Here is a 15,638-nt window from a genome sequence, read left to right on the forward strand (position 1 = left end):
TTAAATCAGAAACAACAACTGTGTCACTGAGACCTTCTGTACGCTTAGAACTTCACTGTAGGGCTCTGTATAGCTCCACCGCCACCAATCCTTCTGTTGGTATTGTTTATACAGAGCAAGAAAACTTTACCAGAATAAATTGCAGTGTAACTGCGTGCATATTATGACTTTGGTTACGTTGGCAAAACAAAACGAGTTATGCCCAATTATTATGTCAGCAAAACTGGTAAAGTGCAGGCCAACACTAAATTGCACTGTGTTTTGCAAGCCATCTTTATCTCCTTTTATTTGGTAAGGTCCCTATCTTCTTCCAAAGCACAGCATCACCTAGAAGGTAAACGTTCAGCCAGGCCCGCCACGTGACGTTTGACGCTGTGCTCTGTCTGCTTTTCTAACCTGTGGTCAGCTCAGGGCAGAAGCACCTCTTTTCTCCGCACAGCCTCCTGCACTTGCCCATACTTAGATGCCTCTCCCAGGTCTGTTCTTCTGTTTTGTTCCTGATCGGAAACCTCACCGGTGTGAGGATTTGGGGTTCTAGCATAGCTCTTCACCTAAAATGTGGTAGCCCATAGTCTTTTCTTTTCCTTAAGAAGAAAGTATTAAATCAGTGTGTCACTGAGCACAGAGGACAGCAGTATCTCACTTGTTCCTAACTGCATTCATACAGGTGATTAAAATATTGAAGTACAGCCAGCTTTACCCCGTCCCTACTACACCGCACAACACTGGCAGTCCTGCCAGTGAACACCTTGCAGGAGGAAGTCTGAAATTCAGATCTGCCAGTTGCCACAGGCCATCTGTATTACATTTTGGAGACTTCATTGGAAATGATGCAGGTCATTTTTAAGTGTTTCAGCCAGAAGATAAGTTTACTGTACTCCAGTGCTTATTAATGTTGAAAAATAAGCCTCTGAGGAAAGTACCAGATGAGGGAACACATGTCTAATGGAAGGGTGGTTTAGTAAAATCTCTATAACCTTCAGATTAATGTTCAGCTTCAGAGGAGAAAGTCAATAGGATAATGAATTAAATTGCTAAAGGAATAGAATATAAATCAGGAAGAGGCGGAGGTATTGTCATTCCTACAGTAAAAGGAGACTATTCGCATGAGTAATTCAAAATTCGTGGGAGAGGAACACGTGCGTGAGGTGCAAGAAGGTACCCCTATCCACCCTGAATTTTACAGGTGGATTTCAACTGAAATATTATAATATGTTCATATACATAAAAAGCAGAGCTGCAGTCCAAAAGACGCTTGTTCATCAACACATGCCTGTTCTCTTTTTCTAAACCAAAATCAATTTTATATTTTCAGTTAGATGAGTTTTTATTGCTGATTAATATAACAGAAAACAGTATTGAACAATGTATTAGTGCAAGTTGAAGGATATTCACACCTGACTGTGGCCTGCCGACTTAAGTGCTCTCAATCAACCTTTGGAAATTCCTTCCTGTCCTCTATTGACTTTATAGGGAAATTAGGCTCCTTAACAGAGATGCATTTCAGTAGCAGACTGCCTGGTCTGTCTCCCCTCTAACATTACATGGAGACCATGTGGCTCGCTCTCTCTGGACAGCAGGGTCCTTACGCTCACTGCAAAAGCGCACCATGTAGGCAAGCCAGGTACAGGGCTACGAATACGCAGTATGTGCCTGCTACTGCCTCTCAGCGGAAGAGGGGCCAGGACGCCGCTCAGCTCTGCGGAGGGCAATTAGGCTTGCGAGCCTGCCGCGCTCCCGCTCTTGCACAAGGCAGTTCAGCACCAGCCTTTTGCCTGAGCTTGAACAGTGTCAAGGGAAGTGAAGGAGACAAAAGTTTGGGCCAGGTAGCAAGTGAACTAGAAAACTTCCCCCACAAATAGCCTAAATAGGAATATCTAAAGGAACGCATAAACTACAAAATATAAAGTATCGACAAGTTTCTTGAGATACAACAATTAATTCCTCAGTAAATCTGACATTAAAAATCTGAACGGTAGGTTCTATTTCCCAAACTTCCATTTTATTTTGTTCTGACACATCTGTGTAGTTTTTTGCATTGATCAGTTCAAAGCAATCTGAGTTACACATATTTAATAGTTACTTTGTTGATGGATAATAAAGAATTCTGCAGATTAAAGTACAAACTAATTACTGTACCCAATTCCAATTACTTGATTTTATGTTCCGTTAAATTTGGATGTTATTTTTTGTTGGAGGTTTTCAGAGTTATATGGCCTTCTGTGAACTATGTACAGGGTTGTGGGGAGAGGAGATGACAAGAGAGATGTTCCTTGAAACCAAAGGACAAAAATAGGTGGTATGTTGTGCAAAAAGTGAACTGTTGAAACATCCATGACTAGGTGACAGTGATAACAATTTTAAAGCAGTAGTCAGTATAATGTGTTGACATCCAAATATTCTGCAAGCAGCAAATAGGCACTATTTAAAATGGAACATACAGTCAGAGTTTCTTATTGAGGAAAGTTCTCCTTTTGAACTTGTGCTATTGGAAATCACAAGAAAGCCAACTTCCCAGGAATATGGAAGAGAATTTTTGTAGTCTATTTTAAATAAAAATACAGTAAACTTCCTACACTGGCTACTTGCTAAAAAATGCAGCTTAATCTTTAACGATCTCCAGAACATTTTCATCTTTACCACTTTCGAAGTGCTGAATTTTTTAGCTGAATTTTTAACTGAGGTTCCTTCTTGTATTGTTTTTGGCTAGGCAGCCATCTTCAAATCATGAGTAATAAATTCCTAATTAAATAACATATCCCAAAATTTAGTAGGCAGGAGAAGTTTGAGTCGAGTGAAGGTGTAGCAACTATAAATCACTGACCATAAATATAAACAAATAAATAAATAGACAAAATACACGGCAAGTAAAAGTCTTTTACACAAATGGCTGCATTGCTAGGCAGCGCCAGTATACTCCTGCAGTCAAGGCCTAACGTTTAATGCTGTTGTAGTCATACTGCCATTTTTAAGGGAAAATTAGATTCTATAAATAGCCTGTTTTATCCTTCCCTTAGGGGAAAAATTTAATTACATAAATCAAGTCATGTAATGTCCAAACTTTATATCAGTGTTAAAGAATTTTACTTCGTGTCTAATCAGCTTCTGATATCATAAATCCTATTGATGCTATTTTTTCACTTTTCTAAAATTTGATTAGCTTTGGAAAAACAAATGAGGATGGACTTTTGCAAGGGGAGGAATTTAGGGTTCATACCATAGGTCTAAGTGTGCACTTTATAATAGCAAAGATAAAACTGGAAAAGTTTATGCCTTTAGTTGAAGCAAATGCAAACAGCATGATTCTCTCAGTGGTTCATATAAAAACAGCTATAAACCATAGACGTTTACTTATTGCACAAGCAGAGAACCAGGACTGGACCTAGATGCAGCTATGGCTTTTTCTAGAATGCAAAATAAGAAAAAGACATAGCAGGGACAATTATGGATTTATTTCTTTTAACAGAAAGACGAATGATAACATAGAATTGAAAAGAACAGTCATCTAATTTTATAATCTCAAACAATCACTAGATACCAGCTTGAATGATACTGTAGAACAATAAGTGTTTAACTGCTTAAAAATTTGAGACTAAATTCCAGGTACCCAAAAAGGATTTTGAACTTTGTTTTAGGTTTGCACTTTTGTATTTTACCAGACTACTAAGATATTTGTGTAGTCAATGCAGGTGAGAATTTGAAGGTCCCTCTCAGCAGTAGTTAAGTATGTCCTCATTTTGATTTTTAGACTTGGTAAAACTGCCCAAAACAAATTGCATCCAGTCTTTTTGGAATAATTGAATAAGTTAACACTTCAGACTGGAAACAATACTGAGAGCACCTAATTTCTGCAGATTATTAACGGATTTATAGAAAATACATGACGATGTATTGCTGGATATGTAACTATTTGAAAATTCTGTCTACATAAAGGTATAAGGGACCTATTCCTTAAGCAATGAATGAAAGTCTGTTGAAGTTAGGGGACCAGCTGCTACATGGTATTGAGGTTCTCTTCATTATTTTCATTGATGTGCAAGAGGAGTTCAACTTTCAAGTCAGTTATGGCAAGAACCAGAAATGTTCCTGCAAACGTTTGCCTGTCTGTCACCCAGCTCTGAAAGCACCCAGATTCCCTAGATCTCTCAGTGCTTTCCTGAAGCACGTTATTCTTCCTGGATTCGGTACAGGATATTCTAAGCGCTTGATACAAGAATCTCCATTTCTTGGGCCAGGTATTTTTACTTCTGTATATTGCTTTTCGGAGATCTTGTGATACAAGCTCCACAGTTACTGCTATGTATTGAAATATGTCCGCTATGTATTGAAGCTTTATAAAAAGGACATATACATTTTTAGAGTGATATTCTTTTCTTTGCTGGAAACTACTTTTCTGAATCTTATGGACTATCCATCCATTAGTAGAATTGGAAGAACTGGCCAAAGAAATTGGAAAGCTCTATGACAAGGGCGGCATTGTAGTAATACAGCGTGTGACGTGGCAAAATATCTGCTGCATGGAAAAATAAATGTTCAATTTCTTAGATACTGAGTGAAACAGATCCCTTTAGTAATAAATGTATTTTTGCACATGTTTACTTTTCAGTTACCAACTGTTCTCTTTTTGGGGGGAGGGAGAAGTGGAAGAGAGTGTCAAAGTACTGTGAGCACAGTCTGTCACAGACTATAATCTAAATCCCTGTGGTGCCTCAATTTTAAAATGCAGCATCATAAAGCAATAAGGTAGAGTTTTTCTGCTTAGAGTAGCAGCTGTAGGATTTGCTCTTTTAAACCGCTGGGACATTAAAACGTTCAGCACTCTAAACCTCCAGTGTCACTTACGAAGTATTCATTTTGTCTCATTCCAAATTATTTTAATTTGCTTGGGGTGACTTTACTTGCTATGGGATGATTCTTCTTTAATTAAAGAGCAGTTTACCTCCACAGCCAGAACTCTGATAATTTTGCGGTAGGTTTTATGTTTCTTGGTAATGATTTTTCCATTATACTTCTTGTAAATTTTAACTTTTTCCCTAAATATATTTAATGTAACATGCCAGAGAAAGGAGAAATCTGAGTAACATATCACACATAAGTTCTTGCAGCTACTATGGGCAGCCACAAAAGAAAATAAAAAGCAAGTGCACGTTATTTTTTATCATCTTTGCAATTTTTAAAAGAAAAAAAAAAGTGAGCAATTACTATAATCATTTTCCTGGACAAAACTCTCATGAAGGCAATGGAATTTTGCCTGAGGAAAAACTTTGTGTTTGCTATTTATACACTAAACATTGACCTCATACGGCAAAAAAAAGTGCGAAACTGTTTTAGTCGCTTTTAACTGACACTGCCTTTGGGCTGTAGGATGAACACTGCCAACCAGACCATAAGGAGGAGAATCCAGACTTAAATACTAGATGACACCCAACACCTTCAAGAATACTGATCCATCGCCACCGAAACCCCGTTTCTTAGGCCCTTGCAGTTAGGTGCTGGGCAGCCACACAGCTCTGTATGTCTTGATTGTGCTGAGTTACTCCTTGCCTAAGTGTAGTCAAAAACTTAGGCACTTCCAAAACTTAGCTACTTCCAAGGGCCAGAGCGAGCAGGAATCGCCCGTATAGCCTGGAGACTAGGGATTTACTCTGGAGGCTGTCTTCTTCAGTAAACTGCAGTACTTTGTACAAAATGGAGCAGCTTCTGGTGGTGAATGGGACGCTACTTCCATACAGTCGAGCCTTGGGGGTAGGGCCCCCCCGTCCGGGGCAGGAATTCCTGGCTCATACCCATGTCCAAACCGGGCGAAGGAGGCGGCCGGGACAGGGTGGGAGGTCTGCCACATCCCACGGGAACGCGCTGGCCACCAGCACGTGGGAGCTGCGTGGCCGGGGGCCAGATCTTCCCAGGACTGACTTAGCACTGATACCTATCTCTGGGGAGGGGTAGCAGCCCAGAAGTCTCTTTCCTCCCTGATTATAACGGTCACTTTCCAATACACAATAGCAGCTGTGAACCCTCGCCATTAACTCTCTAACCTTCAGTTTATTTCTGTAGCTTCAGCGACTCCTTTGCTAGGTCTTTGTTCCTTACCTTATGTTTAATACTTTCTTATGAGGCATTTTATTATCTTAGTAAAGAAGCCAGCTAAATCATGTCAATTCTAGCTGCCTTTTTATTACATTTTCAGGGAACCCTCTGAGGTTGCAGAGTTACAGTTTTCATTTAGCATACTAGCTTGACCTTCCACCATCACTGTAGACCTTTCCTTAATTAAAAGCACATAGGCATACACTGCATCCCAGAAAGTCAAAATACTTTAACTTTGAGGTATTTTATTTTAACAATCCAGTTTATGGATACTTGCAATAAAGACTGAGAAAGAAATACCTTTAAATGTTGTTTTCTCTGGGCAAAATTGTGATAGCAGAGATAAGATAATGGATTAGGATATTTTACAAACAATAAAGGGAAGCAAACATGAGTTTATAGCATGCAGCTATTAGAGCGATAACACTGCATGAGAATTATAATTTAGAAGGTTAAACCACATTTATTGAAAGTCCTTTTTTTTCCATTTACCTTTTAATATCTCTCCTTTATCTGTCTGCATTCTTATCTCTATAAACTGCGGGACAGTAACGCAAACGTGTGCCAAGATTTGCTGGATTAAAACTCAGTACAAATGAATAGAATGAGAAAGTTACTAAAACTCAGCGGAAGTGAATGGAATGAGAAAGCTACTTTTGAGCAGCTTTTTTTTTCTACTCTAACAGTCATGAAAAAACATTTTCTAACTCATGATTTGCTGTAGGCACATTTGAGAAGCATCCTATGCCTGTTATTACTTTGGAAATTCTATCAAAGGCAAATAAAATGCTGATTAGCTAGAAAGGGCAAGTCCATTACTGTCCATTTCCTTGATTTTTATTTACTTTTTCTTATCAAAATACGAACACAGCACGGCCATCTAGTTCCAGGAAACTCTGCTAATAACAGAAGCAGTCAGTACCACAGTCTTAATCTGATTAACCTGCAGTATAGGGCCAGTCAGAAACAGCTGTAATATTTTCTCAAATGAATAATTCCTATTAAAAAATCTGATTTTTTTTATTTTTTAAGTCATATTCAATGTGAACATTATACACTGGGCATATTTTGTTATGCTAATTTTGCTCTTTTCACCTTTAGCAATTTTTTTCCCGGTTTCTTGGGTCCTCTGACAATCTCAGCAAAAAGTGATTAGGAAGTGATTAGTCCTGTACATTATCTCCAACCCAGCCAGGTACTTTGAAGTGTATGTCCAAAGCAAAGTATGTAGATAAGGCCTTGAGAGGCCCATCATTTTTCATGCTTATTCAGGACTTAATATTATGGCATCCCTGGGTATGGTTGCTCAGCCACCCAGTTCTCATCACCTGCTGCTTTCCTTCTTTCCACCTAAGTTTGAAATAACCTGCTGAGGTTATATAGAAAGCTCCAATTCACCAAACTATCAATTCAGCATTTTTTCACTGCACTAGAAGCCATTATATGAAAAGTAGATGGGCATGGCTTTCAAATTACGGTTCTGCCAAGATTCTCCAGAACAAGCAAGAAACAAACCCTTATCCTTTTTTTATTTTTGGAGAGAACAAAAAGGCTTATGGCAATATGTATAAATGATGATTGGCGCACTTGTTGGAAATAAGGAATTCTGATTTAGAAAAAAATGAAAGACTTCTTAGTACCAAGTATACTCCAACTGCTAAGTCATTTGAGGGAAGACAGGTTAGTGTTCAATCTTGCTCTTTTCACATAAAAAAGCAGGGAAGAGTCAATGAAATATCATAAAAATGTTACCAATAAAAGCATAATTAAAATACATACAGTATTTGCAGAATAACCCATTGCAGCTGAAACTTAAAACTCTCTATGCTACGCTCTCCTTTAGCAGGATATGCCCATGCTTCAAACATAAAAACAAATAAAGAGATAGTCAAAGCTATAGCACCAATTCCTAGTATTGTAAAATTACTTCGTGGTTTTAGGGTTTGTGGACTGTCTCGAGTATTGTGGCACTGATCTGTGGAGCCAGTTTTACATGAAATGCATATTACTATAGCAAAGTTGCTACGGTTACACCACTTGGCACTGGGGGTCTGGGCTCCTGACGAACTCATTAGAAAGGCTGGCAGGAAATCAGGGAGATTTCTGATAGCCTCTGTTTGTGTTTCAGTAAAACTTCTTTGAAATCAAGTTCCCTCCATGAGGTCCTTTGGTTTTGACACATAAGCATTTTCCAGCAAAACTCTATTTCAGCAAAAAAAATCCCAACTAGTTCTGCTTATGATCACTGCAAGGCCTTATTCTATCTGAAGCCCAAGGGTCTGTTCAGTTAAGAGGATTTTCACTATTTGATTTGTCGCTTAGAGCCTCTATGTCTACTGTTCCTGAGTCACAAAAGGCAGAATAGAGGAGCTGTTCTCCCTACCAACTGGTAGAGCTATTCCCTGGGGCAGTTAATTAGAAAAAAGTCACCCCTCTTCTCCCAGATCCTAATGAATGTCTCTCTGTTTCATTCTCATAGGATTTTCTTTTAGAAATCCAGGAAAATGATGAAAGGAAAAATGGTAGGGTAAAAAAAATGAGTATCTGAAGTTCCAAAAGCCTTTTTCCTATGTCCTATTTGAAAATATATTTATAATTTTCAGTGCTGGAGATGAATACTTCAGAGGAAATTTGAAACCTTTTGATGGAATTCTAAGCTTTCAGGCAGCTAGTTTGGGATCTGTTCCCACAAATCTTTATATACTTACTGAAAAAAGTGAAACTGTCCACATACCAACAAATGCAAAGTAAGCTAGGGCATGAATTTACAGTGCTGATGCTGTTGGGAACACAGTACAGTGGGACACGATACGAAGAACGCAGGACGCGTGACCTAGGATTTGACATGTTAAAGTCAATGATTCAGATACATCTAAATTTAAAATGTTTTAGCTCCATTGTGATCTTATATCTCAACTGCACATTCCTTTTTTCTTCTTTGATACACAAATTTGAGTAAGCCACTGACTCGGTGAGACTGATTTCCTAAATAACAACTTAAGGTATTAGTTAATAATAATAAAGTGTCAAGAAAGTTCTAGGTACTTTAAAAATTACTGAGTATTCAGATTGAAAACACAGTGCATGATTTGCTGCCTCTCCTTCCCCAGGCTTCTCTTAGTGTGTTAGCCAACATTGCTTTTGATGCACTTACAGTACATTGGGCACAACTAAGGATCACAAATGTTGCTAAAATAGTGTTTTTTAAAACCTCTCACTCAGAACAATTTAAGTTTTCTATAATCAAATGACACCACCAATTGAAGAGAAAAAGAAGGAAGGGGGAAAAAAACATACCATTCCTCTTTTTCAGCAAATTCCTGTGTTTAAAATGAAACAGACTTCTTTGTTAGCATTGAAAAACAGATCAGTTTTGTGATGCCATTCGTCTTTCAAATGATCTTGTAAACTCATCAATATTTTGCTTGTGATCATCAAACATTCTTTGGGTAGCTTGATGTAGATCAATTTTGCCTGTTTATTGCTATATGATATTTCTTATTTTGTGGAATAAAAGTGGCACCTTGTAACTCAGAGTGAACGCCCATTATTAAAGTTTAAAACCTACATTGTTTAAAATAAGAAATAAAAATTCAGGAAAGTCAGTTGCCCAAAAACCAGCAGAATTACTGAGCTGTATCATCTTTTATCAGCTGAAAATCTGTCTTTTAATGTTTGTGAAGAGGAAAATAAAAGTGCAATATAGAGCTGGAAGGGACCATCTGTCTCCTTTTAATTTGCTGTTTTGTTTAGAGTTGGGCCTGAACCAAAAACCTAATTCAGATATGTCCAGTGTTTGGAAGCGTTCACGTCTTGGTCTCCATGGATATTCAGAACTGCTGATAACTGCTCAGAACGGACACTAATGACAGCCCTTGTAATGCTTTTTGTCAAATGCTTTGTGGTCATTAACGCATTCCCCATTAACTATCAATTACCTTAGGACGTAATTATTTTGCCCATTTTACAAATGAGTAGACTGATACAGAGAGGCTGAGTCAACTGCAGTCATGATAACAGACCAGAACACAAGATCGCTGAAGTCCAGGAAATTCTGCCCACCTGATTTCTCAAAACTCCTTCATAGGTCTAGATAAATATCTAGGCAGGTCTGTCTTTGTTATTTCTACGGCAAAAGTTAAACAACCCAATACACGCTGTACAGTGCAGACTACCAACATCCAACTATATTAAAGTGCAATTATGTGAATTTCTCATCACATACGCACAGTATTCTGCTTTCCAGAAAACTTCTGTCATCTATACCTGAACCTGTCCTGTATCCAGTACTTTTAAAGTTCCAAACTTGTCATGTAAATACAGCAAAAGAGGCTTATAAAAATGCTACCAAGTAGTGAAGCCTGCACTATAATAAATGTGCCGAGCTAAGTAAATCTCAAAATACTTTCTTTTGAATAGCAGTAGGGTTGTAAGAGTTGACAATATTAAAGTCAATGAAGCAGTGAGGATAACTGATAAAGATGCATTTCAAAATTTCACACAATACTGATACACTAAATACCTTTAAAAATGTCTCTAAATATATAGTAACATTCGTTCAAAAGTATAGCCTTAGATTTATTGAGCCATCTTGACTGTTTTCAGACTTTGAGATGTCAATTAATTCTAATCAGTAGATCTGTAACCAAAGACTGGTTCTGTCAAATCATTGTTAAGGTGGCAAATAAAGGCATTTCTCCTTAACATGAACACATTTCATTTGTATCCATTATTTCTACTATTCATCTCTGTGGGAAGTGGAGCCAAACAATGAAACAATGAAAACAATGCCAAAATGACAGTAGTGATCCCCTGTAATTTTCATTCATATGAAAAATCTGATTTACAGCAATGGCACTGTGTATATATAAATACACATAGTATTTATACATACACACAGTATATGTATAAATTAAAAAATCAGGCATGGCTGTGTGAACACCTCCAACTGCAGACAGTGAAACTATTGCCACTGATCTGAGAGAGAACATCACAGCCATCATAATCTAGAGTTCTGAGTAGGTGCCCTGCTGTGATGCATCAGGTTTCAAGTTTTTGGGTCAAGTTTTCCAGAGTGGTCAATCCAGTGAGAGCTACAAGCTATATCCCCAGGAGATAGAAGGAGCAGCAGTTGAGTGCTGAGTTATTTTAAATGAGTGATCCAATATTAAGAGTTGGCTAGGTGAAAATATTTTGATTTATTGTTTAAGAAGCTTTCTTAGGAGTTTTGATTCATGGAAAAATTTCCTCCTTACATTCTGAAGCCATTTGAGGAACCTCTTCCTGTAAAGAGAGTATACTGTGGAACTGCTAAAGGATCTTTTGCTTTTATTGTTGTTGGTAGTTTGACCCTTTTCCCCATTTGTTCCTATCAGTGGGTGAACCAGGAGGAAGCTAGTGTCTGAAGAGCTGACAGAACCACAGCTGCTGCTTGCCTGTCTGTGACCTGTTTGGCTCATTAACTGTAAATGAGTTTGCCACGGCTGCATCATCCTCGTTCTTATTTTTGTTTGCGCTGAAGTTTTGCCTGTAGTGAGATTAGGGCTTGTTTTTGCAGCGTAGACAGAACTATATGGTCAAAGGTACTTTTAAACAGAGTTCCTGGAAAGTACAAACAGATATTGCAGAAGTCATTGGCAACAGAGCAATTCAATAACATCACTCATATAAAATTCAGTCTCGTCTACTCTGCAACAGTGACCTGTGATTGAACCTCAGCGAAAGGGACGACAGTATTTTATCTTTTTAAGTAGTCTTTTAAGTCTTTTTAAGCAGTAGGCATTACAGTGCAAGACAGTGTCAAAGCAGATCAACTTTTATCCATTATGAAATTGTGTATTCACCAGACTTTCACTCGGCTGAGGATAGCATAAGTATGATGAGTGAATAAAATTGCACAGAGTTGTGACCAAGCTACTGCTGACCTCCTAAGCCTCATACAAACTTGTCACTGTTCCACCCATGAAACTCCCTGAATGATGTCAGGAGTTATGTCTGTTGACTGATGCCAGGCTCTGACTCCAAGATATTCCTCTGCTACTGGGTATTGAATACTTCACTTGCAAAATGCAGCAGGAGCGTGAAAGATGCCAGAAAACTAGGTTTTGTTCCACTATCCCTTGCTAAAACCCTGGAGGTTTTAGCAAAGGTAATAAGGACATCAAATCATTAATCGGAAGTACCGCTGCTGTACTCTTACATCATCTGCTCTTTTCAGAGTAGGAGCAGATTTAGCCTGAGTCCATTCTCCCAGCTACGCTCTCTGTTAAAGGCAGCTCCTATGTCACTATTTGCCTTTTTTTAAGGCAAATAGCATATGTACGTTGTGGCACTTCAGATAACACACAATAAACTTTGTTAAAAGATTACAGAATGTCAATTGCATCCTCCAAAGTTAGGAAATGGGAACATAAAAGTTGCTTGCCCATCTAGTCTCTTTTATCTCTCTCTCACTTCCTCATCTGATCTCTCTTTTTCCTTTATTCTGGCACAAAGAGAGATCAAACAGAGGGAATCAAATAAATCAAGGAAAATTCAGTAGTTATTTTTGCAACCACAGCATCAATTCTGCTGAATTGCAGCATCAGCCTATACATTTAGGTTGTACATTAATGTTGCCCTGCTAATATAATAAAAATTTAAAGAATAATATTTTTAAAACACAAGTAAGTTAATGCTACACTTGGGATCTTTTGCATTTCTGACCTTTAGTGACTCTAGTTATACAGTATCAAAGCTGTAAAATAGAATGCAAAGACACAGTTTGGCAGTACAAAGAGGAGGTGCAATACCGTAACCCTGCTTAAGCATCTGAACTTATTTTTCTGTGCTGTCAGAAATGCTTGCAAGAGCGGCTTGTGCCATCCTCAGTATGATGTAGACAGCAGGGCAATAGTGCTGGGTTTCCCACTGTGATGGCCCTCTTGAAAAAGCAGCACTTTGTTTGTAGACATATTCACCAACCTGTGAACACCACCGCAAAAAGAAACTAGGGACTATTTAAGGACCATTTGGCTTCACTAGCAAATGCAAACTGAGGAATGGCACAGCTGGATGGCAGTGTTAACATCAGGAAAATGACAGGTTTTAAGCGACAGAAGAGGCCAGGGGAGAGGTTCGGTGTACATAAAAGCAGGGGAATATATGGGTCTGAATTTGGGCAAGGAAGAGATCATGGATTTACATGGCACAGGCTGCATTATAGGAAAGTCTGCAAAACAGCAAGGTTCAAAAGGAATCTAGTCCTTGATGGGCACATTCATCCACCAGCATGTTTTTGATTTCATCTTTTCATCTGCTGGCAATAACCAAAGTCCACAGGGGCTATTAAGGCAAAACTTAAGTCTTTTAAATGAATGGGGACATTCTCAGTTTGAACAGAAATATAGACAGACTTGATTAAATAGCTGGTTTTAGTTGAAATTACAAGGGGAAAAACAGACAAATTAAAATTTTGACTGGAGCACAAGCGCCAACAGTAACTTCATACAATGGATATGAGATATGCAATGCCCTGAAGTAGTAACAAATGCATTTTTACATCTCACCCTGAGAGTTTTACAGATTCTGTCTGGGAATGTCGTAAAAATCTCAACCCTTATGTTGAGGCTCACAATTATTTTGAGCAAACCTGTTTCCCTGGTGAGTCGCCCTCTTTTCTTCTGAGGCGAAATGCTTCTACTTGACTCTCAGTTCTGCACAAAATGATTTATTAGAGAGATTGCTTTTTTTCTTTCTTTCTGGAAAGTGTCAGTTTCTGAACTAGATCAAATAGCCTCCTGTTCTTCTGTATTGACTCATTTTAATTATTAAAACCTTTCCCCCTGGAAAAACTCTTCACACTGTTTGCTGAGAAACCAGCAATTTTTAACAGAATTCAAGAACTTCTTTTCTTGAGAAGGTCAGGGAGCGCTGGAGACAGAATTCTGACTTTAAGCTGGGCTCACAATTCAGTGACAGTTCTTCTATTTATGTCTCCCTCCCTTTAAACTTGCAATGAGGGGCTTTGTGAAGGCTAAAGTAATAGTAACACATAATTTTTATATAGTAAAACTTAATCATATATATTTAAATAAAATAGCCAAACACATATTTGCGTGAATACTACACTTACTAAAATCAGAAAGCAATCTTTTGTTAGGTGTCATTTCAGTTGCATGCAGTTCCTATTGCCATAATTTTATATGGGATACTGTTCTCACAGCAGCGTTAACAAATTGATATGGCAAAAGCGTCAATGCAGAAATAATAGCTACATTCATATTACAGTTCATCCCATCTAAGTTATCAGGTTTTTGCATCATTGACAAACAATTAGATGCTTTTGCAAGATAGTGGGATAATTAAGCTGTTGCTCAGTAACTCAAAATCTAAAGACAGCAGTATTTGCATTTAAAGAATAATGCAACTGTACCTACAGTCATTACAAACCAGCATATTTTAGCAACAAATTGTTTATTGCATTACAATGAAATCAAATACATGCTTAATGGTATGAGCTTGACAAAGAAAGTAATATGTAGAGTCAACGTTATCTTCAATTAGGTGACTACAGCGATTGAAGTTTTGAACGTTACAGCTCAAAGAGCTGGATTTTCATCTGTTATAAATTTCAGCTTCATTGCATCTGCATGCTAAGAGAAAGGTTCTCTTCTGCGGTACCAGAGTCATGCCACACGCTAATGTGCATAACAAAGAAATTAAATAAAAGGAAGAGGTGACAGGCAGTGTTGCGACTAACTCAAGAAACTAACTACAGCTGGTCAAATAATCAAACAATTATTGATGAATAATAATGTAATGGGGGAAAAAAAACATGACAAAATTCACAGGAGATATCGCTTGCATTAAATGACCTTTTCTTATACATCTAAAAAAGAACAATATCATCCCAGTCACAGTACCCCAGCATCTGTAAATATTTGTGCCCGCATGGTTTTATGGAATTGGCATGAATTCAAAGCTAACCGCAGTACAGCATTACGGTCAGATTATGAACACACTGCTTTCTAATTATGCAGAGAAAGCAGGACCCGTGATCACTTTTTAAAAGGATCGTCCTCCCTGCTGTGCTGTGACAGGCGGAGGTGGCTGCTTTGGGGGATGGGAGAGGGACAGGCCCCAGCTACTGCTCTTTGCCTCTTCTCTTTAATAACGATGGGTAATGTCTGCAACGGAAACAGCGCTGCGATGGGGAAGCTGCAAGCCTGTCTCGCACGCAGACCTTGCGCTCCCGTGCAAGCGATGCCACGGATGACGATTCACGTGATTCCAAGTTAGTGTTTCAGGGCGCTGTAGCTCCTTCCTCTGTCTTCTGCTGACACAGGCTTTCTGCCAGCAGAAAATAGTTTACTACGTGAACAAATTTCACCTTTTCTAATTGCAGAAACTCCAGCGGATTAGGAGCCTCTTCAGGAGCTCTGCGTTTTGTAGGGCGGCACGTTCCCGGTTACTCTTTCATTAAGGGAAAACACCTATCTAGCCTCTCAGGCATTTTCACCCCAGTATTTTCAGGATTTCAGCTATATGAACTATCCTGCAAATTAATCCAG

General features: G+C 38.4%; 1 protein-coding gene across 2 annotated transcripts in view; it reads left to right on the forward strand.

Moving 5' to 3' along the window:
• Positions 1-15,638, forward strand: part of CA10 (carbonic anhydrase 10) — a 215,888-nt gene that overhangs the window by 174,463 nt on the left and 25,787 nt on the right. The gene's annotated exons all lie outside the window — the stretch shown is intronic.

This window comes from Struthio camelus, chromosome 19, assembly GCF_040807025.1.
Source record: "Struthio camelus isolate bStrCam1 chromosome 19, bStrCam1.hap1, whole genome shotgun sequence".
Classification (NCBI taxonomy): Eukaryota; Metazoa; Chordata; class Aves; order Struthioniformes; family Struthionidae; genus Struthio; species Struthio camelus.